This window comes from Rousettus aegyptiacus, unplaced genomic scaffold (assembly GCF_014176215.1).
Source record: "Rousettus aegyptiacus isolate mRouAeg1 unplaced genomic scaffold, mRouAeg1.p scaffold_m13_p_7, whole genome shotgun sequence".
Taxonomy (NCBI): domain Eukaryota; kingdom Metazoa; phylum Chordata; class Mammalia; order Chiroptera; family Pteropodidae; genus Rousettus; species Rousettus aegyptiacus.
Window position 1 is genome coordinate 60,462,624 of NW_023416310.1, and position 25,804 is coordinate 60,488,427.

The window sequence follows — 25,804 nt, forward strand, 5'->3', positions numbered from 1 at the left end:
AAGGTCCTATAGCATCACATCCGTGCTCTTTAAAGAAGGGTTGGGAGCCTGACAGAAAAGGGAGGAGGTGTGAGACTACAGACACTGGCGATGGGATGCTATGACAGGCCGGACATGTCAGCAAGCCTTGCCCAGGTTTAACACAGAGTCGTAAGAGGGGAGAGACATAGCCTTGTGAAATGCTAGAAGTGAAGGTGCAGTGAGAGTGCTCGTGTTGCGTAAGGATTTGGCACGTTTTCTAAATGAGTCTGGCTGGCTGCCCGACTCTGAGTTTCCCGCTCATAGTTCCCTGCATGTGTCACTGCTGAGGATTAAAGCCCTCACAGACTCTGACACAGGCACCACTCAGAGCCCACTTTCTTCTTTCTTTTAACCTCAGCACAGTTGTGTCTTTTGACAAGATGTGAGGTGTCACTCTTGTGCTCAGTAAACCAAACCCTGGGCTCTTTGGAAAGAGAAAAAGGGAATTGGCCAGTCTACCAAGGGCTGGCTTCAAAACGCACTTTTGTTTTTAATAACCAACGTCAGCTCAGCTGGCTTCGTTCTGCGGAGAAACCCTGCGCTAACACGCAGTCAGAGTGACCGTCTCTTGCCGGGCCAGCCGGGCCTGGATGACTTGGTGACCAGGAAAGGAAACGGTAAGATGATGAACTGCACTTCGGGTTTTTGTTCCTGTGTTTTCCCTTCCTTGTCTTTCTCTTTACTTGGACGTGGATGAAATATTTAGGAGGGACAAATGGAATCTGATGAAATGATAGTGTTACTCTGTTAAAACAAGATTTGAAGATTTTCTTGGAGCTATGTGGCTCTGTAGGCATATTTATACTTAAGATATGTCTACGAGTCACATTAAAAAATAACCTGTGATTATGTATGTTTTATTCTTTTGAGGATTAATCATGCATTGTATGGGAAATATATTTTATCATGAGGTACTACTTACGAGCCATAAATAGTTGTGACTATTGGTAAATCATGAGGTTGAAGTGAAGGGTATTGCAAATAATCTGCTTAAAATGGTTGCTGATGTTAGAAAAAAGACTTATTTGATCACTTTCCATTTAGCTTCTACTATTTTAGCAGGGCATAATCTGGCCCAATGTTTGACTGAAGTCATTTGCATTATTATCAACAGACATCTATTAGTTGCATTTAAAATCATAATGTATAATATCAGCAAGACTTGTATCTGCTTCCTTCAATAAGGGCTTAAACTGTCACCTTAAAAGCCTGAGCATGTTTTTTTCAGACTTTACAAATGTTACACCTTCAGCTATAAGGAAGACTGTGCACTCTCATAGGGGTGAAAAACATTGTCCTGTATTTCTTATTGGACACCCTTGGCACTCATAATTTCTATCAGTATGTGGTTGTGGGAAAAAATAAGAAAATGGGACAGAATCTGGAAGATTCAAGAAAGGAAATAAGAAAGTGAAAAGGAGAACAAAATGAGTTTCACCTTTCAATTCAATTCAACTCAAAACTCCTGGCTTTTATGCAAAATGCTAGTATGTACCGTGACTGTAGGAAAAGCTGGATGGTGGGGGAGGATGTTATTCTGGTAGATGCAGTTAGTGACCAGCTGGTTCGGGAAATTACAGTATTCACTGCCAGGGGATCATGCTGTGCATTTTAGAGGCCAAGTGTGTTTACTCTAAATCTGTGGATCTGTTAGGGAAAAAAAAGAGGAACAGTGCTGGCCAGAAGGAGCGGAACACTTCTTGAGATGAATTTGCCCTTCTTATTAGTGGTGATGAATTTAAAATATACTAATGGCCTTTCTCAAATTCACTTGCTAATCTTTTTTATTCACGAACCGTTTGGGTGCCTGTCTGTTAGCTTACTTAGGAGGGAAACTTGGCAGGTACGGTCAAAGATGGGCTAAGACCACCTTTTGAAATAGATCTTTAAAAATGTACACAAATAGCACATATTCACTATTAAAAAATAAAACCAAAAAGGAATGCATATAGATAAGTTAAAAAGGTGAAAAATAAAAACCTAGCATTGTGAGACAAACACTGTTAACATGTTTGTGGGTATATATTTTCTCTGAACACACTTTTATTTTGAGAAAAAAATTCTTGTGGCACACGATGTTTTATTACTTTCCTTTTCAGCAATATATTGTAAACACCTTGTCATGTTAATAAATTTCTTCCTACAAAAGCTTTTAAATCACATTATACATTTAATTTATTAAATCGTGTTGGTAAACATTTGATTTTTTCCCCCTATTACTGACATCATGAAGACTAACATCTTTGTAGAGACGTCTTTGGATTGCTTCTGGATTATTTCTATGGGCTCAATCCCCAGAGGTTCTGTGGGGTCAAAAGACAAGAGTATTTTTGAAGCTCTGGATCTTTGCTGCTAAATTAATGTAGGAAAATGCTATTAACTTTCGTTCCTTCCAACCCTGTATGAATACCATTTTCCCACATTTTCACCAAAATTGGGTTTCACAATTTTTAAAAAATGTTCTAATCTGTTAAACTGGCAAAGGCTATTTTGTTGTCTTAACTTGCTTTAAGGAAACACTTTGTAAAACCTCTGACTTCCTTTTCTGTTCCTTTGGGTTTGGTTTCTTGCCTTTTTGGTTACTTGTTATCAAAGCGAGTGTCTATTACAGTAACTTATGCCAACCTGATTCTGAGCTCTTTGACCTCATTTGCTGTTGCTCAATAAGTCAGATGCTTTTGCTCTGTGTGTTTTTTGTTTTTTGTTTTTTTTACCATTTGAACAACCTAGGGCAAGCCTCAGTATTTGTGATTTTTATCTCCTTTTTATCTATAAAATTTAAAGATAAGGATCAACTTTCTATGCACCGCATGAACTGGGAACAGGAAGAAACCAGATAGCGGAAAGTTCTCTGAATAGAAAAAAGTAAAAATACAAAATGTTACTATTACTATGGTGTTACTATTTCTATTCTTACTTTATAAAATCTACATGTTAGGAGAGGTGCGTGCTGAAATTTTGACAATGTCTTATAATTCTAAATTTGAAAAGTTGTGAGCGTGTGTTACAACATATTTCTTGGCTCTCAGATTCAGCAACGTTAAAATGCGTTCCAGCAGCATATGGACATACTTAGGCTAAAAATGGTTTATATTAGTTGCTTCCCCCCCCCGCCCCTCACTTGAGAGGACAATATGCGATTCTTCCCATATTGTATCGTCTTCGTCCACTTGCTTTGCTTTGACCTCCAGTGAGAACTCCTCAAAGGCAGGGACTGTTTTTGTGTATGTGTTTCTCTCTCCAGGGCTTGGTTTGAGGTCTGACACTCTGTGGAGGCTCAACAGAAGGGACCTAGGAACATTTTAACCTAACCCTACAGAGACAGGTATATTCCGAAAAGGAATTATAGAAAATTTAAAAAATGGAGCTTTTCTGGAAGCAAATTGATTATTCTGTTTGTTTAGTTTAGTTTGAGTTGGTTTCTATTTCTTTTGAGTAAACTTCTAAAGCTCTTCATGGAGACTAAGTAAATGAATACAAGCCAAGGGTAGAACCAGGAAAATGTGGAGCACTGCTTTCATAAGGAGAAAGCTTGCCTGGACTTGGTGTGAGTACGAAAAGCTTTATAGGGAATACAAACCTTCACTCTAACCCTCAGCTCAGTATTAAAATCAAAACCAAAGTGACGTTTAGGAATGGTTTGAACTTGGATACTGAATAAATAATAATGATGGCTATTACTTAATAGAGCACTTACTATGTGTGAGACCTGGTTCTAAGTACCTCAGAGATGAGGTGGCCATTATTATCATCTTATTTCTCAGATTAACAACAATAATCTGCCTAGTCATACCAGTAGTTGATGCGCAGCGGGGATTCGTGATTCAGACATTCTTACTCTTGAGTCCACGTGTTGGTGAGGGTAAGACTGACTGGCCTTTAGAGACAACGACACATGGGTTTCGGACAGATGGCGACGTTTGTGCTGCTCACTTGGGTGTATGGTCACCATGTATCGTGCTCCCGTGAAAGAATATGTACTCTCCTGGGTTCTTTACAGCCATCATTTCTAATCTTTCTCACAAATTTGCCAGATCAGTGTCATTATCCTAGCTCTAGGATCTAAACGAACTGAGACTCAGAGAAGCTCAGTACATGGCCCAGAGGTGCCAGCTAGGGATGAAAGAAACACCAATCTACATCAAGTCAGTTTAGCTTCCTTACCCATGTGCCCCACTGGTCCAGACAACTGGCTGCTGATGTTCTTCCATCCAAAGTTGCCACGAGTTTGGTTCTGTTGCATTTGGAGGTGTTGAGCCTGAGAGCTCAGCCACGTCCTGTCCTTTCTCGGGGGTTTGAGAGGGACACTAAGCCTCAGTCTTTCTGAACCTACATGGGACAGTGTGAAGTGGCACCTAGAGTTGATTGTCAGATGGGATGTTCCCTGGCAAGACCATCTGAGTTATCATGCCGACCCACATACGATGAATGTTTATAATACGCAGGGACACTTTCCTCTTACTTCCTCTCCAGTGAGCCCCAATTCTGCACCAAAGAAGCCCTAAAAATGCCTCGAGGAGACCGAGAAGGCACGGCAAGTGCTGGCTCGGGTGCGGGGATCCGACTCTGTTTTCTCTTGGGCAATTTATTTACCTTCTCTTTGCTTAGTTGTTCCAGTTACAAAATGGAGATAAGAATCTAATTTAAAATAGCATTTTACTTATTTTTCTGTTAAACTTTTCAGTAAGATTTTGGAATTAAAAAATTTTTCTTCTAATAGATAACACATGGTTTATTTACTTTTGAATAGATGACACACAGTTTAAAATGCCATTTGGTAAAGATCCCAAATGGTATCCTTTCCCCAGACATCTCGTTCCCTCTTTCTCATCAATAGGTAACTGTTCTTAGTAGTTTCTTGTATTGTCTTCCACCTCTTTCGTACTGCATCAGTCAGATTTCCCCAGAGAAATAGGACCAATAGGGCAGAAAGAAATTTATGATTAGTTATTGGCTCATGGGATTATGAAGGATAAGTCCCACAACTGGCCATCTGCAAGACATAGACTGAAGAAAGCCAGTGGTGTATTTCCAAGACCTGAGAGCCAGAGAGCAGCTGTTGGACACTCCATCCAGGTGTAAAGGCCTGAGAACCTGGAGCATCAAGGGCAGAAGATCAGCATTCCAGTTTAAGCAGTCAGGCAGAGGTAGTCCAGTCTTTCTTTGCCTTTTTGCTCTATTTAGGTTTTCTGCAGATTAGATGAGCCCCACTCACTGGGGAAGACCATCTGCTTTATTCAGTCCATCAATTCAAATGCTAATCTCTACCAGACACACCCAGAAGCAATGTTTAACCAGCTGTCTGGGCTTCCCATGGCCCATTCAAGCTAACCACATCAAATTAACCATGGGATGCCACAGTGCAGAAGGGAGATATGGCTGTTGCTTTCAGGGCTCACAGAAAAACAGCCTGGCAGCAACTCGAGTGGCACACATAGCAATAACACTATAAAAGAGACAGGTAGTTGTTGAGACAGTGACCAACGGGACAAGATCTATGTTAGCTTGGCAATGGGGCATCATGGTGGGGGAGAGACGAATAGTAAGGCAGACGGGCTGATGGCAGAGGAATCAGCAGCATTAGGGCCGTGTTGGAGGAGTAGAAAGAAGGTCTGTACATGACTGTCCATGCGTGGCGGGGAGGTTGGAGGTGAGTGGGAGACAGAGGCAGGGCCAGATCAGCACAGGCATTTGGGGCCACTTGCAAGGAGTTCAGATTTCCTTCTGAATTTCAGGTAGTCTTTAGCCACAGTCTGGGGAGATGGTGGCAGAGTCTGTAAAGTCTTATCTCAAAGACCATAAATGCTCATCTATATGATGTTAGAGAGACACAGCTCCTGTGCGTGAGCACTGGAGGATGTCATTGTATTTGCCACAAAAGGTTGTCACAGGGGTGACCTTTGGTATAAGACTGGCATCCAGCACATGGCACTCTCTTGCTCCGCCCTGAATTCCTGTGTGTGTGACAAGCAAAAAAAGCTTTTGCCTAAATATGGCCATGGAGATATTCTGCAAAAATATGTTCTACTTCTCCCAGAATTAAAACTCAGTTTACGAAGAACTTTCTCATTTATAAACTCATGCATTACTCAACTAACTGATCATTAAGACAAATTATTATGGAGTGTCCGGTCTGGGCTAAGCCCTGCCCTGTGTGCTACAGATGGTGAGAGGAGGAGGAGGTGGGAGGGAAATTACAAAGATGAAGAAAATGCGAAGTAGCTCACGGTCCAGTTTTAAGACAAAATCAAAGGCCAACAATAAAAAGGAAGGCAAGAAGGGGACAACAGAGAGGGCTTGGCCACTTCTGGGTTCCTGATAAAAACCTTGGCCTTGCAGTGTGAGCCACATGCAAATCTACCTCGGGGACCTGCTTGGTGCTGGGGAGCCCTTTGGGGCTGTAGCTTCTCTGGAGATGTGGGAAGGGTTATCCCCTAACTTTAGAGGTGAAGCATCAAGAACTTTCCACAAGACCACAGAGTGGGCAAAGGGCAGAGCTGTGACTGGCCCTTGGACTCGGAGGCCATGGGTCTCTATGTTCCAGAACAGAACAAAAGTCCTAAGCCTTATCCTCCGGGGAATGCCCTTAGGAGAGGACCCTCTCTAAATTGCAGCCACTTTTCCTCTGACCCTTCTGGTTCCATTATTATGGGGCTTCTTTGCTTAGGTGTTTGTATCATTGGCAAGGCCCTTAGAAGGGGTGGGAACTGGACCAACCAGATGGTGAAGCTCTAAGCTGAGAGGGGCTTCCATATTGTGAATAAATAAACATAAAGGACTGAGAAAAAGTATTGTCGATTGGGCATTCAGGCCCTTCTCTATGGCACAAGTCATCAAAACAGAGTAGCCAGAACAGAGTGGGGGTTAAGTGTGTGTCTGCATGTGTGCGTGTGTGCGTGCATGTGTGCACGCACATGTGTCTCGGATGAAGGCCTCGGCGATCATCCACCCAGAAGAGGTGGTAAGGGATGCAGATTTTCATGGATGTAGGACTATCTGGGCAGGAAGTGGAAAGGAAGCTAGATCAGTGAACATCTCAGGGATCCTCCCGGTCCAGTGTAAAAAGGGGAGGGTTTGCTTCTGAGAAGAGACTCTGCAGGTGAATCTCAGGTTCGTAATTCAAACAGAATTGCCCAGATGAATGCAACACGAGGGTGGGTGGTTATCAAATGATAACAATAGGCGAAAGGGGCTGCCAAGGGATGGTTACAAAAGGAAAGTCCAGATCGTATTTACAAAACTTGAAATGTATCTGTGCTCATCATAATTGAAATAAATATTTAGAATTCACAGATTTTTAGGCTTTTGGTTTCCCTTTATCCATATTCGATCTGTCCACAATGATGGTATGATTGCTTTAAAGACTAACATTTTTGTGAGGCTTTTAGCAAGTTTGATTCTGAAGATTTCAGATATCCCCCAAATCAATGAATGAATGATGATAGTGCTATAGAACTAAACAATTGTTCGTTTGTGTGTTTTGCAGAAAGTTTGCTCCCCCCCTTTTTTTTTTATCATTTGAGAGGAAATTATTGGAAGTAAATATGCTTACAAACTATTCTGCATCTTTTTTCTAAACATGCTGACCCTCTTGACAACATAGTCCTTCTTGGCTGAGGTTAACAGTAGCTGCGTCAGTCACTTATGCAAACAACATGGGTCACAAAGCCAACACATTCCAAAGCCATGAGTTCACTGTCCCCCACTACCCCCCCCCCCCAACACTGATGTGGCTTTTGTGGCTTTCCTAATTCTATTCCTGGAGTTAGTGAGAGGGTAGAACTTGACTAGAAATCCTGGTTAACTCTCCTTAGACCTTTTGTTACCTGCAGTTTTACTTCTTGCCCCTTGATCTCTTCACTCCAGGCTGTCGAGCAGCTGTCCTGTCCAACCGTTGGAGGTATCAACAGAGCAGGGCCCTTCTGCACAGGTGCCAGCTGCCATCCATCTCCTCCCAGTGATGTCTGAGTGCTTTGCAGATATTACATGTGTTCCTTACATGAGTTTTTATTATTTTCAACTTGTTCTGAAGGAATTGAGGCCCCAAGATAACAGGTGACTTCTCACGATGGTAGCAAGTGAATCGCAGAGTCAGGATTTGGACATGGGTCTGCTGGATCCCCAAATGTCTTTATATATCATTGTGCTAAATTCTAAGGGGATTTTAAGATGGGAAATGCTAGTTTATAGAATGGTTCTCTTTAAGATGTAGTTGGAGCAGTCATATCTGCATGAATGCCGAAGCATACGATTAAGGCTTCTTTCCACCCCCTCTGATAGGAATTTATCGTCCAAATTAGCACATGTACCTGTAAGCTAATTTTTAAAAAAGGTGTTATGTGCAAAGCTTTTATTCTACCCTCTGAAATGACTAGTAGGTAAAATCTGAGCTAAAATCAATATAGGTGTAATATATGTATAATAACAAGGTACAAATCCAAGTATAGTAGGGACTTGGTAGATATTTCTCTGGGAGCCAAGATAAGAAAAAAACCTAAATGTTTGTAAATGAATAAATGGATAAAATAGGTGATTATATATATATATGTCTTGGAATATTATTCAGCCATGAGAGAGAAGGAAACCCTGACATTTACAACAATATAGATGGAACATGAGGATATTATGCTAAGTGAAATAAGCCAGACAGAGAAAGATGCGTAATATCACTTATATGTGGAGTCTAAAACATCTGAACTCAGAGAAACAAAGACTGGAGTGGTGTGACCAGGGGCTGAGAGTGGGCAAAATGGGGAGATGGCCAAAGGGTACAAACTTCCAGTTTTAAGGTTAGCAAGTTGGGGGTTCTAATACTCAGCGTGGTGATTATAGGTAATAATGCTGTGTTATATACTTGATAGTTGCAAAAGAGAGGAGATCTTAAATATTCTCACCACACATGAGAGGTGGTGGTTATACGATACGATGGAGATATTAGCTAGTGCTGTGTTGGCGATCACATCACAACAGTAAATGTACCCAGTGAACACGCACGCCTTAAACTGACACTGTGTTATATGAGAACTATGTTTTAATAAAGCTGGAAACAAAGCAATCAAAACAAAAAGAGGATAATCTGTAAAACTATTGGCAAAGATTCACAGGACTTCTTTCCTGGGGGAAAAATATATGATCGTAGTCAGTGGTGATAGAATGTGTACTTAGACTTGACTTCAAAAGTCTCATGTGAACTTTCCATGACTACTTCTTTTGAATAAATCTCCCTCAAGGTTTAAGCATTTCTCTAGATTAACTCAGTGGGTTACTGAGCTGACTCATAGGGAGAAAGGAGGGTACATTTTTGCTATTGCAGTACGTGAGAAATTAAACCCAACACCACTCACCGTGCTTGAATACTTATCATTGACCTCAAAATCCGAGATTTATTTAACTGCAAGATCAGAATTAAATTTTTCTTTTCTTGGTTGAAATTTTTAAAAAATTTCATAAGGCAGTGTGACATAGTGTACAGAATCTAGATTCATAGACAAGTGAGAAGTGCTGGTGGGGAAGGGTAGGGTGGTGAACACAGGTACTTCCTTTAGTCTAGAACTGAGGTCCAGATTGTAAGTCATTGTTCCAGGCCAACCTGCTGCAAGTGGACGAGCCCCTTGAGCTGAGCTCTTTCTTGGCCTGGTCCTGGTCTGCCGGGTCAGCGTAGAAAAGGGGTGCTGCTGCATCAGTGAACCCACTGCATTACATACAAACCGAACAAACCGCTCCTGACTTTGATCCCCTCTGTGGTCTAGGCCAGCAATTGTCAATCCGCTGTGTATGGGAATCACCTGAGGCGCCTTAGAAAATACTAATGCCTGCTCCCCACACCCCAAGCGGCTGTGATGCAGTCGGTCTGGGATGCTGCCTTGGCATAAGAATTTAAAAAAACTCTCAAGGTGATTATATACTGTGTAGCTGGTATAATGTGGGTTGAGAACCACTGACCCAGGAAATAGACAGCCATAAATTCAGTCACTTATCAAGTAAACAAGAAGCTGGCTAGCACAAGGCTATCCTGAGCGATTGCCAAATCCTGCCTGCTGGTGGACTTTTCCCAGAGAACCTCATCTCTGCAAGTTATCAAAGGCTATCTTGTCGGCGTGGTTTGAATTTTCTAAGGCATGGTAGGCATAAGTACAGCTGGCCCTTGAACAATGTGGGGCTGTGGCACTACCTCTGCATCCTCCAAATATAATGTTTGATACCTACAAACATTACTAATAGCCTGCTGTTGACTGGAAGCCTCACCGATAACATACACAGTCAATTCATATTTTATATGTTATATTACATATTGTATTCTTATGATAAAGTATGCTAGAGAAATGAAAATGCTATCACAATCAAGAGAAAATACACTTACAGTATGTTTTGGAAAAGAATCTGCATATAAGTGGCCTCACGCAGTTCAAACCTTGTTCGAGGATCAGCCGCCATGTAAATGTAGTCACTTTCATTCAATTGGCAGAGCTTTAAACATTTGCTCTGTTCAAGCTAAGGAGAAAGAGCCAGGCTTTTAGCATTGGACTGTGTATTGGGGAGAAAACTGAAGTGCTGCAAAATGGGGGTTGCCCATACCCTCAGGAGGGGAAGGTGCAGCCCACGGTTCAGAGAGGGGAGATAACTGACTTTTCACCCAGTCGAAGGGGTGAGAAGACCCTAGCACACACCCCGGAAGGAGTATCAAAATTTAGGGTGGGTTCGCAAGGGTGAGGAGGAGGGAACTGAGTTGGAGGAGGAAGATGGACAGACAACATTCTGTGTAGAGGGAAGAGTCAGTGATGGGGAACCGTCAAGGGGATTGGGGCGGTGTTTGACGAAGCCAAGAAGCATCCAGGGCCAGGAGGGAAACTGTCTAAAAGGTAGGGTTCAGGGAGATCAAGGTGGGTCTGAAAGGTGAGATCCAGTTGTCTGGGGTTCATCCTGGAGGCAGTGGGCAGCCCTGCTTGGAAAGTTTTGATGGCCAAAACTAAAGAACAAGGCAAGTCCGAGATTGCCCAGTGCTCTTTATCTGGTTAGTCTGGATTGTGTGGAAGAAAAGCATGTTATGTCTAATGCTGTGATTTGTCAGGGTGGACAAGAAGCCTGTGTAGGTTACACATACCAGTTTTCATTGGGCTTATTACATGGGGTGGTTTAGACTTTTTCTAGTTGTTGCCTTATTCATCTCTTTCCTTTTCTCTAACTTTTAACACTTTCCTTGTCCCTTCTCAGTCCTCTTGAGGAAGGAATTGAAGAACTTTCCCCCCTCCCCACACCAGAATAGTGTTGTCTCTATTAGTAACAGTGAAAACTCTGAGTTTGAAAAGATTGTGCAGCCATTAAGAGGTTTGATGGTTAGCATGATATTGCTTAATGATTTTTGCCACATTGACTTTTCAATAAATATGGTAACTGCTTCTTTTCCTCTTTCTTTTCAAAATAACAAATATAAAATATAAAGGTCAGCCAGGTTTTGTTGTAAATGGCCAAGACACTTCTGTAAATGATGTTTCTGGATTAATTTTATTACATCTCAGTTCTCCTCGGTATATTTTGGGAATTTTCTTTATAAGAAAGTCTGTAAGTGTTGCTAGTGATCCAGAAAGGGGACTAGACAGAGATCGATTTCCTGGAGTTGTGATCACTTTCTTTAAGTGTGATTTTAAAGTATTAAAAAGTATTCATGAAGTGCTTTGCACGGTGTTAGATTAGAGGATACAAAAAAAGTTCGTGTCTCCCAAACATCTTGAATTCATTTTTTTCTCCCATTGGAAAAGAAATAGGTGAAATCACGTTAGCAGACTTTCTATACTTGGTCCTGGTGTTTTCTTTAAGAGCAGGCTAATATTTTTCTAGATAAAATTTGCATGTGTATAGTTTCTCAGTTTTGCTTCTTACTATTCTCAGTGACCACAGGTTTCTACCCCCTCTTCCAGACTTAACCGTGAGAGCTAAGCTTCTGTTTCCTCCTTTACCTCCTTCTGTAGGCTCTTCCTGTCAGTCATAGGACATCTTCCATGCCCTGGCTACATGGCAAATGAGCTCCCTTGTCCACTGTCCTGGCCTAGCCTTGCTTATTCTTTGACTTATGAGTCCAGTCTTGATCCTTGACCCTTGGGATGTAAAGCCCAGTTTAATGCATTCTAAATAAATCCCTTTACTCCCTGTACCTGGTACAGTTTTTTTTGTTTGTTTTTTTACCACATCTTTTCATCTATTAATAGATGGTAGGTCATAGTTACTTGACAGCACTTTCTTTCCTATTGTGCATATTACAATTAATAACATTTTAGCTTAAGCTATTGAGAGTTTAAGCATGGACTTAAACTTTCTTCTGAAGTTTGAAGACCAGCATTAGCTTCTTTGTTCTTGCCTCCATCTTCTGCTCCCTGAAGTAATAGATGCTTCCTCTTCCAAGGTATGAAGCCACTGGGCAACCAGAAATAATTAAAGGGTGACCAGGGAAGAACATACATTTGTTTAATATGTTCAAAAAATGTGATTCCCAGCACAGAAGATCACCCTTTGAATCATTAGAAGTAAGACTGGACCACCTTACTGCAATGAACTGGCTTCCATGCTGTGCTCTGGAATACAGCTAAAGAAAAAAATGTGTCCATCACAAAGAGGCCTTGCCTGCCATGGAACAAGACATAAGGCCTCCCAGATAATGGGACGGTGCCCTCTCAGACTGTGAAGTCAGCACCTGAGAGGCCTTGGTGCAGGGTGAGGATGAAGGCCCCTGAGACTGATGGTGTTAAACAATAGGATCCCACTCCTGCCTCATTCCTTGATCATTAAGACAACTTCTGGCATCTTGGTTTCCCAATGTGTCCTTCCTGGAGAAGAAAACATGCTGTGAGTGAATAGTAACAGCTTGTTCCTCTGGCAGTGATAAGTTTTATTTTACACTGAGAAGTCAGAATTTCCTTCTAGACTTACACATCTGTCTCATAAGAACATTATAAGTTTAAGACACTGAGAGGCCTGAATTCTGGGGTCTGTATGATGAGAGCCAAGCCTTAGAGACAAGTAACCACACAGGTAAGGCCGTTTTCAAACCCGGGTTTGAAGGAAGGGGGCTTTAGTGTCAGTTCTCTTCCCAGCCCAATTATTCGCCCCCAAGACAAGCCGTGAATTGGAGCTGCTGGTGTAAGTTCCTATGTAAATACATCTTTCAGGCCTTTGGGTGTGGCAATCTTGGAGATGGCTGATTGGTGAGTTGGACTTTGGCTTTCTTTTCTCTGCTCCCTCCCATGTTCAGGTGAGAAATACTTTGGTCCAGGTCTCCATCTTTTGATGTCCCTTTGGCTGAGTTAGCTACTTACCTACTTTGGAAGGATCCAGGACAGATAAGTTATCCTAAAACTAAAGACCTGCTTATATGCATTGGTAAGGCATGGGGAGACAAAATAAACGTGGCCAAGAGAATGATAACTGGTTGTGGAAAAGAACTGGGACAAAGAAAATAAGGTATTATTAAATGGAAAGTTCGAAAACTACTGAAATCAAGTGCAAGGACTTTCAGTGCAGAGTAAAATGATTCCTCCCCTCCTCCTTCCCTCCCTCCCTCCTATAAATCATTTAAAATGTACTTAGCACCTGCAGGCTTTCTTCTAGACAGTGATAATACAACAGTGAACAAAATGAACAAAACCCTACCTTCATGGCGTTCACATTCTAGTAGAGGCAAGTGGTTAATAAACAAGATCACAAAATAATACAGTAAGCTAGATAGTGACACGAGATATGAAACACCAATAAGGACTTCAGAAATGTGTGTGCATATGCGTGTGTGCGCACGTGTGCGTGTGTGCACGTGACATCTAATGGCTTGGGACACCTATTTTGCAATGAGGAGTGGGATTGCTTTCGCAATAGTAAGCTGAAGTTTAGAAGCATAGGGAGAATGGGAAAGAGGTATTGCCTTTGTCAAGGCAGGAAATGATTCAACAATGAAAAACAAAGAGAAACAGATCCACTTCAGCTTGGTACTAATTAAATTTCTGTGTTTACGTAAGAAGTATTGAGAAACTTCTGGTTGCAAGCTGACCTTTTATTTCCTTGAAGTTCCTTGTTATCTTTGAGTACCGTTTAGACTTCAGTTCCTGATAATTCTTCACGATATTGACTTAAATTTACTGTCCTATCATACAGAGACCAAGTTATTTATACATTTCACACTTGGTTACTTTAGACTTGAGTGAGTGTGTAGTAATACCCTGCTTTTTAAATGTGGTTTTGGTTGATCTTTTCGGAATGAGGAATTTATCAGCTGTGGTGACTAGTGTGACTCTTTTAGCCAGAAATACCAATCCACTCTTTGCCAGAAAACTCCCCATTCCAAAATGACATCACATTAGGAATTTATGCCTAATAAAGCTTCAGTAATATTTGCTTATTTGCATAATATGATTCAGTTAAAATACTATCGGGTACATTAATTATCTGTAATTTTCTCAATAACTCTCCAATGTAACTGGGCAGGAATTTTTATACTCATTTCATAGGTTTGAAAAGCTTGAGTAGGTTCCCCAAACATCATTAATGTATGGCATATAATGAATATCTCTGCCATTGACTACGTATCAGATGATTTTTAACTGCTTTTTACATATTAGTTTATTTAGGTCTCATAACAATCCAATAAAGTGGGGACTGTTAACAACATTAAATCTACTGTTAAGGAAACTGAGACACAGAAGTTCAGTGACTTGCTCAGCACCGCATGGCTGGGCTCCAGACTACAGCAGCTACTACATATTTTAGGCTGTTTTTCATTTTAAGGGTCTCTATACACTTTTAAAAACTATTGTGAACTTTAAAGAGATTTATTTATATCAGTAATAAAATAAATTTTTATTGATCATTTAAGAGTAACAATGAATTCATTACCTGTTAATACAAATAACATCTTTTTTTTTTTGTAAAAATAATTATATTTTGAAAACAAAAAAATTAGAAATACATCATTTATCTTCTAAAAATGTACACTCATGAGAGAATGTGCGTGAAGAAGGCACATACCATCCTTAAATTGTTTTCTAAGTAGTTTTGACCTTGTGGGCCCCTGAAAGAGTCTCGGGGACCTTTGAGAGTCACTCAAGTAGAATAACTTTTTCTTTTTAACATTTGTAAAACACTTTTAGAATTTCCTCTCAACTTCTCCTTCCAGACACCTGTATTCAAGCAATCACAATTGCTAATAATTTGTCCTTCAAAAGTCTTGGGTTTGGCAAACTTGGAGATAGAGGATTGGCTCTTTAGACTTCACAGATCTCCCTTCTTCCATTTTCCCCTTCCCTTCTTTCCTCCATCATTCCTTTCCTTCCCTCTATCCCTCCTTTCTTCACAACTGTTCTTTCCTTTTCAAGTCAAGTGGCGCAACCTTGAGAGTTTTTCCATTCAGGCTGGTGCCTCACAACTGGCCCCTCTGCCTCTGGGACCAAACAATTGTCCTTTACCTGTTGTCATTCACAATTTACTTCCTCAAAAGTCTTGGTTCAAATCCCACCCTCGTCACACACACACACACACACACACACACACACACACACACAAACAACAAGAAAAGCCTTGGTTTGACCAACAATTATTAATTCTGTGTTACATTTTATAAATATATCAAAAACTTTTCCAACTAAAATTAAAAATTTTTGAGATGTTTAAAAAATTTTAGACATGGTTATGGCTGACTGCCATATTTATGAACTTCAGAAACTATGTAGCAGACTTCTGCTACCAACCAAGATTGAACAGTAGGGCCTGGATTTACTCTCATATCAGAGACAACCCCCCAAGTTTTGCAAAATACATGAAACTAGGGTGTTTAAGATGTTGGACATCAGCCAGCAAAGGAGAATGATCTCTAAGAGATAGGAACCAAATGAGGTGAGCCCTACAATTGCTTCTGCTTGTTAACTTGAGAGTTGTCAGGCCATGGAAGAGTGTCCAGCCATTTCCATAGGGAAGGGGGACCCAAGTATAACTCAGCAAACTTCTTGAATTGATGAGACAGAGCTGAGAGCCAAGGGTGACCGAGGCAGCTCCATTTCACAGGAAGAATGTTGGAGAGGACACGGCTGTAATGAGAAAACTTCAGATCTGCAAAGAGAAATAAGACAGATAAAAGTAGAAAACAATTAAGTAGAAAACAGAAATACAATAGAGAAAATCAAGTACACTATAAGCTGATTCTTTGAGATTAATACAATTAATAAATCTTTAGCCAGAATGATTAAGAATAAAAGACAGAGACAGAAATATCAATAGCAGGAATTAGATGATATCACTGCACTACACTACGCATATTAAAAGAAAAATAACAGAATGTTAGGAACAAAATTATGCAAAAAAGCAATGGCACTGAAGTGAAATGGACAAATTCTTTGAAAGACACTCAAGAAGAGATACCTCGAATAGCCCTCTATCTACTAAAGAAATTGAATTTGTAGTTAAAAATCTTTCTACAAAAAAATCTTTAGGCCCAAATAATTTTCTTGGTGAATTCTATCAAACACTTAAGGGAGAAATAATATCGATTCTATACGAACTCTTACAGAAAATTGAGAAGTAAATTCTTTCCAACTCATGAGTTCTTCTCAACTCTGTGAGGCTAGCATTACTTGGATATCGAAACCAAACAGGAGATTACAAGAGAAAAAACTACAGACCAATATTTCTCATGAGGGAAAGTGAGCAGTTAGGATTTAGCTGAACAGTGAAAGACAGACTGAATGAAGACATGGTTGATCGAAAGAAAAGAGGAAGGTGTGAAGAAGATTCTTGTTCAGATATAAAAGTAAAATGAGCAGTTTATCTATTCTGGATGAAAGCTAGCTTGCTGGAGAATGATGCCTGTTCCAGAGGCCCTTAATCATCTGAATTTTGGAGCAGCAATGTCCATTAGAACAATTCACAGTGATAGAGATGTCTGTGGCTGGGCTGTTCAATATGGTAGCCAGTAATGATGTGTGGCTAGTGTGACTCAGGAACTGGGTTTTTAATTTTATTTAATTTTAAATAATTTAAATAGCTTAAAGTTTCTAGAAGCTACGCATATTGGAGAGCACAGATCTAGAAGAATACGAGAGAGAATCCTTGGAGCCACCTTCTGAGAGCCCATGCATAAATCACACTCAAGAGATCTTCCGTGTTTCCTTCCCAAAGTCTGGTCCAATGCAGGTTCTGAATCTTTATCCTGCTATTGGGGAATTGAGACAATAGGCTTCTGCTTTTGCTACTCAAGGCCTAGTAGCATTGGCCTCTTCTGAGGACAATACCAGCTACATTCTAGATTGTAAGCTGAGGTTATCAGCAGGTCTAACTAACCTAGAGTAGAAACAGATCAGCATCCACCAACTAGGCTCTTAATTCAGTGATTTATTTATGAGGATGTGAGAGGAAAAGAAGGAATCTGTGCCACTATGTACTCTTCTTTCAACCCTTGAACCCAAGACAGAGAACTTTCCCTGTTCCTGTCTCCCTCACGGCAGTCATGCAATTACTGTTGGACAGCATTTCACCTGCCACTAAGGTATTGCCCAGTTATTTGTTCAAAGGAAAGATGAGAAAGAGGAAGTGTTAAGTGAAACATAATCTTTGGACATTAGGTAAGTGATTCAACAAATACGGCATTCCTGAGTCTGACCAGATTTTTCTTCTGCTTTTGTTGTCAGAAGCAGTGACCTGCTTTTTACTCTTCCAAGTATTTTTGCTGGTGGAGGCTTACTTCTCATGGGTTGCACTATTTCTTGGAAAAGCATTGAATAACAACACTAGAAACTAAATCATTCTTGCAGTTAGAATTTGCTGAAAAGTATAAGGTTAGAGCTACTTCTTTTATTCTAAAAATGTTTGTGTCTAAATATTCTAAACGTATGTAGAGATAAATCTCTTTGACCAAGTCCTAGCTCTCATTTCTCCTTTGTTTGCTGGTGAGATAGTCATAATAATAATGTCAAGGAAGCCTTCCATACCTCTGGGCAGTGTTCAGACGTGATTCAATTCTGAGACCTTGCATACTAAGCTGGTTCTATATGGTACAGGTTGGGCCATGGAGAATCATGAAACACTTGTTGAGTACGACCATTGGTTTGCTTATCTATAAACTCAGTGAATTAAAACAATAATGTATTATTATTGCTCATGGTTCTGTGGGTTGATGAGACTCAGCTGGGTGGTTCTCCGTTGGGGCCTCTCCTATGGACATAGTTGGAAGGCTGCTGTTTAGGGTCGACAGGCTTAAGATCCAAGATGGTGCACTCCCATGCCTGGAGTTGGTTCTGGCTGTCAGCTGGGGCTGCGGATTGGCATACTTCCATGTGGCCTCTACATGGCTTGGGATTTCTGATAGTACAGCAGCTTAGGATAGTAATACTTCTTATATGGCAGCTTTGGGCACCAAGAATGAATGTTCCAAGAAGCCCAGGAATAAGCTGGAAGGTTTTTGATGATCTGGCCTCAGAAGTCCCTAAAAGTCAATTTTTCCTCATTCTATTGGTTGAAATTGGTTGTGTTAAGTCACCGAGGCTAGCACAGTTTTTAAGGGAGGTGATGAGACTTCATCTCTTAATTGGAGGAGGAGCAAAGAATTTACAGCCATCTTTAATATACTATGGTGATCATATTAAAAGGAAATCACTTAGAGAAAATAAATTGGAAGTTATGTTCATAAAGGATCAAAGAGCTGAAAGGCTGAAACATGAAAGTCTGGATTTTGGGAAGTGCTTGTGGAAAAGGGAAAGTGATAAAACTTAGAATTGCAGGAACTCAAAGAGAACCAAAGATGGTGAAACTGTAGAATTACAAGGGAAAGAACATTATATTTAAAAACGAGTATAAGGAAAGCAACACTTCTATGGGTCTCACATACGACTAAGCACAGAGGTTGTGATGGGCCTTTTTTGGATGACGTGAATAAGATGGTAATGGCTGCCTTTTGCTTGGTGTTGGATGGTTTGGTTATTGGTGCTTTAAGTTTCATGTGTCAAAGCAGTCATCATATCAAAGACAGATGGCATAAGAGAGAGGCCACCAGTCCAGTTCTGTTAGATGCAAAGTTCTTTGCACCTAATTCATTCTCCTCTGGAACTTGCTGTACTATTTCTGTATTAGCATGAGAAAAACCTGGTGCAAGATGCCTCCTTCAGTTATTTGCCTCATTGAGCATGATTAAAGCTGCAATAAGAACAAATGTTGGCAGGGCTGCCTGGCATGTCCGTCTTTTCCTGCTCATCTCCCAAAGAGGTGAAGAAATAGTTCATTGCCCGTGGCAATTTATCATATTTTACACTTTCTCAACAGCTCTCACATCCAGTACACATGTGGCTTTCTGACTTTTCAGGTCTTGCACAATCAGAAGAGTCTGAATAGAACGATGATCCTAGAAGTCTACATACAACTGCTAGGAGAATTAAGGAGTTTTGAGCTGATTAAAACTGAGAAGTTGAAGTGATGAGAAGTAATAAGATGCATAGATTTAAAAAAGTGTTTATTTGGAGGTCAGTAGATGGAAAATGTGTAAAAGTTTCAGAAAACAAGGCTGTAGAAGGAAGTCCATCTAGGACAGTGGTTTTAAAATCTGTCTCAGGGAACACTGTGGTTCTGTGAGCGGTTACTGGCAGTTTCATAAATAGCAAAAAATAGACGTAGCAAAAATCATAGAATTGCTTTCTTGCAATTCTGTGTGAAAAAATGTAATTCTCTATATTTTCCACAATTTAAATCAATTTAGCTCATGAATCCTCATTTCCATCTAGGCCAGAAAAAAAAAACCTTGCCATTTCAGTATTGTTGAGCCTCCGCTGGGGATCCAGCACAATCTATTCAGAATTCTTCCCTCTCTGAACCTCTTTTTATCTCTGGGTGGTCACTGAGTTCTTTGGTGGTGATGGAGGCGAAGGGCATGGGCAGCTTAAGCCTCATCTTGGCCTCCAGGGAGAGCCAGGTCTGTTAATACTACATTACTCTCTGCCCTGGTCTTAGCATCACACAAAGGCCTTGCAGACCTCACTTCAGCTGACGTCAATGCTCACTGACAAGGGCTCTTAGCATTGGTTTGCTCAGCCCCTTTGCAGTCCTTTTTAAGGACTTGGAGACTCTGAATACCCTGGGAAGCAATGGAATTGGTAAAATAGCTTGTTCTGAAGCTCAGGCAGTTCTGCTGTCAGGACTGTGCCTCGGCCCAGACCATGTTGGACACAGGGCTTTAGAATGACATTGGTAGTGTCAAGTGTTATCCCCTGGAGATCCTAACAATGCCCCTCTCTTCCAGGATTCTCAGTCTCCTGTCTCAGAAGGAGGCCAGGGGTCCTCTTGTTTGGAGGTGCTGGAGAATGGCGGCACTGTGCCATCTCTGAGAGATCTTTCAGGGTTGATAAACACCGCCAGCTCTACTCTGTTCTTCTCCTCAGCTGTTGGTCAACTCTGCTCCTTCGTGTGGGAAAACCCATATCTTTACATTACCATATGTTCTTTCGAACTCAGAGGTTTATAATCTAAACTCTGTGTTCGAAGTTCTCCAACACTTTGGCAAGTCCCAAAATGCTTCCTCTTGAAAGTTTTCAAGCCAGTGTTCATGTTTATAATGGACAATCCTTCAAAATGTCCTGTCGCAAAGGCCACGGGAAGTGTTTTATTTTTCAGATCATCAGATCATGTTATACTGGTCAACATGACTTTGTTTCATGAGCATTGTGAAAAATACCTAAGAGCGTTCCGTGATCTGAGCAGCTTGACAGGTATGGGAAGACGAAAACGCTCAGGGAGTATAGTCTCTTGAGGAAGATGTCCTGGGAGTAGCAGACAGTCAAGTCTTTCAAATGAAGAGCTTTAGAGGTGAGACAGTAGTGAGGGAGGCACGATCCAACAGGTGTCTTGAGTCTACAGACGGTATTTCTGCTTCCCATAGGTTTTTGTCACCATTTTCAGGGAGTGGTGTGTCTTACACTGAAGCACACACTCACATTCAGAGCATATGTGTGATGCTGAGACCAGGGCACAGAATGACATAGGAGTAAGAGTCTGCCCCTCATGAAGCCTCCAACGTAGGGAGTGGAGCAAGACAGGTGGACACCTAAGTTACCTAGGAAAGGAAATGAAGGGAGGAGAGTCAGGGAAAGTGGTCAGCATGGCTGAGTGAGGGTGGAGGTGAATTCGAGGTCCCAGACAGAAAAGTGGTTATGGGTGGGGAGGCCTTCAAACCCCATGCTCATTTGTGGGAAGGAGGTGTTTGAGAATCCTACCTAGGTCTAGGTGCCCATGTTTTTAACAGGGATTTGGGGTAAGGGTGAGTGTGAGGCATCAGAATGTAAAGAAAAATAAAAAGAAAGTGTAATTTTTCTTTCCACATTATTTTATTACACAAATAAATTTCACTTGCTACTTGAAAACTATTTAAAAACCTTCATTACCTAAATGGTAAGATGAATTTATGCTCACCAACATACAGCTTCTGGGCTAGCTCTGCACCGTTGGGGCAAGCCCACCTCTTTTAGGATTCATTGACTTCCACTTGGAAGCACGGCACTGAAGCAGCTTCCAGTGGAGGTTTCTAAATGAGAGCATCCCTGGGTGGCTCAGAGTGACAGTTGTTTACAACCCCGGCTGCATAGCGGAATAGGCTGGGAGCCTTACAAATGGTAGCATTTGGGGTCCAGTCCCAGAGGTTGTGACATGGCTGATTTGGGCATTGGTGGTCCAGATCTGCCCCAGGAATCCTTGTGTGTAGTCAAGGTTTTGAGAACCAGCACTCTAAAAAGGGACACTAAAAGATGGAACTTCTGATTCAGATTTGAGTCTGTTCCCCTGAGAATGAGGAACCATAAGAGCTTTGAAACTAGATTAAAAAAAAAAATAAAAAGGGATAACAGTCAACATGCCAGGCCACAAGGCAGCGTTGGGGCTGACAATTATTGTGGCTTATTCCTTCATGCTTTCTTCCAGCCCAGAATTATGTGGGATGGCCCAGGGTACCTCAGTTCTTCTCTCTGATGGAGATACCAAGGGATAGAGTAGGGAAATAAGTGCCTGCCCAGCCTGGAAGGGATACAGTAAGGGATGGCGTGTGCTGTTAGAAGGAAGCAAATATTTATTTATTCAGTGCCTCCTCCAAAGACGGCCCAGTAAGTCCTCCACACAAGCTTAGCTCCAGTCACTTGTTGGAGGCACAAAGTGGCAGAGGAAGAGCAAGCTTCAAGCTCCTGGCTGTTGGGCTTGGAGCCCAAGCCAGCTAGCCACTGCCAGGACCCAGGCATCCTTCCCTCCCTGCGCTGTGACCCTGGCCATTCATCGCATTTCTCTGAGTAAGAACAAACTCTCATTTGCAAAATGAGCTGGTGGGGATAAGTGGGTTTTAAGCTTAAACAGATAATACCTGATCTCGCCAAGAAGCCTGATATCAAGGCTGTACCACCTCTAAGCTGATTTTTCATTTGGGCGCGTCAGGTGACTCTAGAGTAGTATCGACTCTGTGCCAGGCAGTGGTTTACAGTAACTGCTCATTTAATCTTCCCAAACATTCCGTGAGATGGGAGCCGTTATGATCCTTTTCACAGAAGAGGAAACGGACGTACAAAGAAGTGAATGCCTTGTTCAAGTTCACTGAGCCAGTCAGTCTGAGAGATCTAGCACCCAGTCTCTTCTCTCAGGCTCTGGGTACAAAAGTGTGTTTGCCTCGGGGTCTCATGTCCAGGGACCCCACCGCTGGGCTGCAGCCAGGTTGCGATGTCTCGGTGAGTAGTCTCAACTCACTTTGGGTGGCATTGCTGTCGTTGTCCCTCCAGGAGCTGGATAGTGGTTTGGGAGTGTGCGGCGGCCTCCCAGTGCCCAGTGGGGCGCGGGCCCACGGGGATGCCGGGCGCAGGGCAGCGTGGTGTAGAGATCCGGGCGGGTTTGGGGCATCATGCCAGCTGACTCGCCGCCCGCAGTCTGTCGCTGCCGAGCGGTCTCCGCCCAGCTGCCCGCCCCCGCACCGGCGGGGTTGGAGCCGGAGCCGCGCCCCGCAGTCCCGGTGCGCAAGGCGGGCGCTGCTGGTGTTCGCGGCCCTGAGTCCGCTGGGAGCGAGCGGCGGCGGCCAGAGGAGCGAGCGCGGCCGAGCCGGCGCCCCCAGTACTGGTGGGAATGTGACGGCCGCGCGCCGCGCCCGAGCACCCTCGCTCGGTATCCTGGGCGGCGGGCAGGGAGGGCTGCGACCCCGCGCGCCCCACGGGGCTCAACGAGGTAGGAGAACGCTGGAGCTGGTGGGGCTGGGTCGCGGGTGGGGGACTGACTGTGGCTTGGACGTCTTCGCGATGTCAGCTTTTCTTTCTGCAGCGCATAGAAAGCATGTTTTCTAAATTGCCCTTGGCCGTCAACTTGTATGGGAAGGTGATGGCGGTTTAATCTGTGGGGTTCTTTTTCATTTGTTCGTTTCTATTCGTGTTTGGAGCAGGATAGAGGTTGTTTAGATCCCTTTTGGGGGAACTTGCTGGTGGCTCTGGAGGTCGGTCTCTCTCTCTCTCTCTCTCTCTCTCTCTCTCTCTCTCTCTCTCTCTCTCTTTCTCTCTGCCTGTAAATTGCTTCCAGGCCTTGTAATACGGCCAAGTTCAACCGGTTTAGGAGTGTCCTTCCTTCTTAGAAGTTTAGAAGTGTCCCTGTAAGGGGTTTAAGCTCAGAGAGGTCAGTCTCCTTAACTAGATGGGGATGAATGCCCTAAACACAGACAGGGAGGGCTACTTGTGGCCCCTCTGATTCAAGGACATGCTGGGTGGTGTGGGGACAAACAGACACCAAGAAGACACTCATTTACAGCAGGCCTGTCAGGCGCTTTAAATTTATAAGACCCTTTATACTTACTGCTCTTTTATCCTGCCAACAGTCTTGTGAGAGGCATATTAGTATCACCCTCCTTTTACATCAAAGGAGGCAGAAGCTTAGTAGGGTGACTGACTTGCTGGAGGACTGGCACCCAGGACAGCGACACCTCAGGACGCCAAACCCCCGTGCCTACTACTTTATGGCATGATGGCTCCCAGTGGTCTCTGCCTACCAGGCTGTCTTCTCTGCCCAGCCAGGAGGGAGGAAGGCTACCCAGCAGTGTGCAGATTCCTGCCAGGGGCAGCTCTCCAGTGTTTCCTGGCAGCAGGGACTGCTTGTCAGATGGACATGTTCCAGTACTAGCTCCAGAGCTTAGAAACTGAGTAAGTAAGGGATGTCTCTGGGCCGCTGATGCCATGGAGAAAAGGTAAGTTGAGATTCATTACCATGGAACGTGATGCTTGGGTCATCCTGGCTTAGTGGCAAGCTTATGGAGGGTGAATGTAAACCATGGAACTCCTCTGTGCTTGTTGATGACCGGTGGAAGCCCAGAGATGGTACTGGGGGAGTTAGCTACATCCTCCGCTCAAATTACTATGCAGCTGTAGGTGTCTTTTTCTCTCCCGAGTCCTTTACTTTCTTATTTATTTAATTTCCTATTTAATATTTCATTTAGTAGTCTGTATTCATATCCTGTATTATGTTGTGTGCTAGACAAAAACACAGGACCTTTGGGCTAGGATTTGATGGGAGAAGGGGCGTGGAACCCCTGATTTATTTCCAGTCTTACTTGGCTATTTTGCTGTGTGTGGAACATAACCCCCACAGATAAAGAGGGACAACTGTGTAATGTAAACCTCACTGAACTATATACTTGTAAAGCTGCCAAGTGAGGCTGCAAATGCAGAGATAAGCTGGGTGCCCCAGCCCTGCCTGTGCCTTGGTACTCTGAGAAATGCCAGGACCAGACTGCAGAGCAAGCAGACTAGCATCTCCAGGACTTTGCGCAGGCACCGGTATTTTTAAAGCCCCCCAGGTGGTTCTAATGTGTAGGCAAGGTTGACAACACTGGTACACTTTCTTGCTGGCAATGGGAGAGAGGCAGCCTGGTGGGGCACAACCATCTGTGTCTTAAGATGGAAAAGAAGTACTCAGGAGAAGTAAAAACATTCCTGGTACAGAGAGAAGCAGGAACTTTCTCCTGAAAGTCTCCATTTAAGAGCAAGTTTGAGGCTGTCTCTTGAAATGACCCCCATCAAAAGTACAATTGATAGCCGCATTTCAGCTAGACTCAGGGCACTGATAGGAGGGCTGTGGTCTGAGGCACCCTGAGGTCTGCACAGCCGGCTTCCCAAATGCGGGAACTTTGGACCCCTGAAAAAACAACCAGTGATTCCTGAGTAGTCGTCAAATTAAGAGATAGATGCTGTCACTTTATGTTTTTATTTATTTTTTATTTTTTATGCCTACAGCACCTTGTCTTCCCAGGTGGTCTCTAAGTACTAACCAGGCCTGAACCTGCTTAGCTTCTGAGATCAGATGGATTTGGGCTTGTTCAGGGTAGCATGGACGTAGATCAGGGCTTCACACCTCATTCAAAACCCAATACCCCCCTTGTCATATTTTAAAACACCTCTTTTAAAATTCTGAAGTAACGTAATAAAACTTGCCTGCAACATAATTTCCAAATAGTCAATATAATAGCTAGTTGTAAAGAATAAATGAAAGTAATTTGTATTAAAAAAAAAAAAAGTATGGATTTCAGTGTGTGGCTGCCTGGGCAGAGCCAAACTGGAACTGAGTAAGGTCACCAAATGCTTTATGTGGACTGACTGTAGAACAGCATGGTGGGACAGCTCTAGTGCAGCCTGGAACACATGAGTCTTATTCAGTCAGATCAGTGACTCCTGGCCAAGGTCTAAATGATAGTCAAAAACTAGTCCTTTTTGTTTTCCCAGTAGGTGTATCCCTGGCAAATTTAGTATACGTGAAAAGGGGCCAACTATAC

At 42.6% G+C, this 25,804-nt stretch overlaps 1 protein-coding gene across 3 annotated transcripts in view; it reads left to right on the top strand.

Moving 5' to 3' along the window:
- Positions 1–296: 296 nt before the first annotated feature.
- Positions 297–25,804, top strand: part of IL1R1 (interleukin 1 receptor type 1) — a 58,067-nt gene continuing 32,559 nt past the window's right edge. The window contains exon 1 of one of the 3 annotated variants that reach the window (XM_016120769.2): positions 297–638. The gene's annotated coding sequence lies outside the window, so the exon portion shown is untranslated. Of the gene's footprint in view, positions 639–23,019; positions 23,221–23,578; positions 24,180–25,804 lie in introns of those variants that run through there. The other 2 variants (XM_016120771.2, XM_016120772.2) reach the window with 2 other exon arrangements.